The following is a 3,392-nucleotide window of genomic DNA, read 5'->3' as shown; positions in this document are numbered from 1 at the left end:
GAAAGGATTGCACAGTGGCTACAAAATAATTTTGTGCAGTTTCAGAGTAGCTTCAGACCTACTCAGCGCTTGCAATCACTTCAGACTGTTCAGTTCAGGATTTGACGTCACAAACACGCTCTGCGTTCGGCCAGCTACGCCTGCGTGTTTCCTGGCACGCCTGCGTTTTTACGAACACTCCCTGAAAACAGTCAGTTGCCACCCAGAAACGCCCACTTCATGTCAATCACTCTGCGGCCAGCAGTGCGACTGAAAGGCTTCGCTAGACCTTGTGTGAAACTACATCGGCCGCTGTGAAAGTACGTAGCGCATGCGCATTGCGCCGCATACGCATGCGCAGAAGTGCCTTTTTTTGCATCATCGCTGCACAGTGAACATTTTCTGCTAGCGATCAACTCGGAATGACCCCCCTTATGCGATATCGCATGTGGTACGGCAGATAACCCTCTGATTAAATAGCCAAGTCAGGACATTGTTTAGGAGAATCTGAACAAATCTACAGAGGATCTATACACACAGTCTGTCGTGAACAAATTATGACAAATATGGTCTTATATGTGTAAAATAATTTTTCTTTGCAACAGACAGACCAATGATCACACTGTGGTTTTGTGCTTTTGTGCTGGATTTTATGTGAAACATTATGCTTTTCATGTGATAACATATGGTATTCCTGCAAAGTATTTAGTAATTCATTTATCTATCTAACCTTGAATTTGTCTAAATTCAGACTGACGTATTATTTCAATTACCAGAATATTATTCCACCAAGCAATTTGCTTGGATTATGCAGACATTTATACCTACCTTGTATTTGTCTAATTCAGACTGATATATTGTTTGAATTACCTGGATGTGCACATATACATATGTATACTTTTTTGCTCTATTGGCACACTTCATTCTGCCAGTAGGGAAATTGTCACATACTCACAGATATCACCACAACTTAGTTGTGGGAGACAGTGAGTATGTAGAATTTGTTTTGCCCTTCTTGAGGATCTTTTTTTATGTTTTTCTTATGGTTCCTTATAAATTCTTATTACTAGTATGGCTGTATTTGAACGCTACATTTTGGGCAAGCAATTGGGTATCTGACAACGTTAATACACTCGGCACCAGTGTTAATATCAGGATACGGGCCGCCCCATGTACAATTTTGGTATTGTATATATGTGAATAAATCCCTTTGCACTCGGCTTCATTTTTTCACCCAAAATACTGGGACATAGTGTCCAGATACTTTGAAGTAACTGGGATTAATTTTCCCCATACTTTTTCAGACCAGCCCAAACCTATTAAGCAATTGGTTTCTCCATACGCAGATAGGTATATACTTGACTATCTACAGTCATACCATGCTGGACATGCCCGACCTCGTCTGATCTTGGAAGCCAAGCAGCATTGGGCCTGGTCAGTACCCGAAAGGGTGACCCTCTGGGAATACTGGGTACTGTAGTATCAAGGAAAACACCTTCCGTGTATATACCCTTCATTCACCAGTAATCCTACCGCTATCAGTCTTTGCAGTACTATTATCTGTGTTACCTATTAGAAGGAGCCCGGAGTCGTCAAAGCCGGTTTTCCCTGTTTCTCTCACATGAATATACTTATGTATAAAAATTCATAAATCTATAGAGAATACAGGATTTACCAAATTTTCGCTCTGATTAAATTCAAACATCAATACTCGCTTATTCTCAGTGGGTGTGCGGACAAACCATCTGCCACCTACTTTACACTAAGTGAGTCACATATCGTCACATTGTGATTTAATACTTTTTTTATCACCTTGCTGATATATACAGCATTATTTGTGTATGTTGTCTGTCTCCCCCTTTTTTTCCGTCTGATATGAAATAAAAGTTACGTTTTATCTTTATAATTACATTTCACACCATTCTATCTTCATCTACAAGTTAATTTATAAAAAGTGTGCCCCAGAGAGACACCAAAACAGTCTCTTTTTGCCTCTATGCAAAAAAAACCCTACAGGTACGGCAGATATCGTATGATTGCATACAATATCATGTAATGTGTACACATGATATTGCATGCGATGCGTGCTCCCGCGTGTCACATGCTACATCCTCCGTTGGACCTGCATGCTGGTCCAACGTGCGATGTTGATAACGAGGGCCATGTTGTCGAATGCAGCATGGCCCCGCTCCTCCTCTCGCCGACGCTCGTCACAGCTGACATCAGCAAGTGTATATGCACTTGCCGATATCAGAACCTCGTCGCAGACGATGCCCCATTGTGCGCACATTGTTCTGTACACAGCCTAAACCACCATCTGTCTTTTGAAGGAAAGTGAAATCCTACGTTATAGACACAGCGCTGCTACAGATCTTAAAGTATTGTGATTATTATACCTTATTAAGTGTCAGTGTACTGTGTGATGCATTTCAGCTCTTGGGGACATGCATTCAGTCATGTTGCGGGTATGGGTCGTTGGGTCGACCCAACTTAGGTTGACACTCATTAGGTCGACCACTGAAGGTCAACATTGCCCTTAGGTCGACATGCATTAGGTCGACAGGTCAAAAGGTTGACGTGAGTTTTTTGACTGTTTTTGGTGTTGTTTTCTCCGTAAAGTGACGGGGAACCCAAATTAGTGCACCGCAGGGGTTAAAGTGAGCCGGAACGGGGCGGAATTGCTTTCCATCAGTTCCATTTGGAGACGGAACGCAGTTCCGCCTCCTCCGGCTCTCCTAACCTAATGTGTCCCAGGCGCCGTACACGGAGGTGACGGGCGCCCACTGAGATTGTGTTACCAGCGGGCGCCCGTCTCTCCTCACCGAAAGCCGGAGGAAGGAGCTCAGTACTGAGCTCCGGCTTCCGGCGCTGTCACTGTGTGTCGCGCGCTATGGGAGAGACGTCAGTCATGACGTCTCTCTCATAGTGCTGAGGAGCGGACGCCAAGAGGAGGAGGACTGCAGCGGTTTGGAAGCGGGAATGGGGCTCGGTGAGTATGTTGTGTTTTCTCTTCCTCAGTGCAACCGGGGCATCTACTGAGGGCAAACTACGGGGGTACATTACTACTGGGGGGGGGGGGCATCAACAAGGGACATTACTATTGGGTGGGGGGGCATTACTACTGGGGGCCCATCTCCTGGGGGGCATTACTACTGGGGGCAAACTACTAGAGGACATTATTACTGCGGGTCAACTACAAGGGGGCAAATTACTGGGGGTAAGCGACAAGGTGGCAAGCTACAAAGGGGCTAACTACTGGGGCAAACTACAGGAGGACATTACTACTGTCGGTGTAACTACAGGGGCATTACTACTTTGGGGCATTACTACTGGGGGCATAACTACAGGGGCTAAACTACAATGGGGCAAACTACAGGGGGGCATTACTACTGGCGGCTAAACTACAAGCAGGC

At 45.1% G+C, this 3,392-nt stretch overlaps 1 pseudogene; it reads left to right on the top strand.

Annotated features, from left to right (window-relative positions):
- Window positions 1-1,343: 1,343 nt before the first annotated feature.
- Window positions 1,344-1,462, top strand: LOC135051388 (5S ribosomal RNA; annotated as a pseudogene).
- Window positions 1,463-3,392: the final 1,930 nt, after the last annotated feature.

This window comes from Pseudophryne corroboree, chromosome 2 (genome assembly GCF_028390025.1).
Source record: "Pseudophryne corroboree isolate aPseCor3 chromosome 2, aPseCor3.hap2, whole genome shotgun sequence".
Taxonomy (NCBI): Eukaryota; Metazoa; Chordata; class Amphibia; order Anura; family Myobatrachidae; genus Pseudophryne; species Pseudophryne corroboree.
Note: the sequence above shows the minus strand (reverse complement) of the source record. Positions and strands in the feature narration are given on the sequence as shown.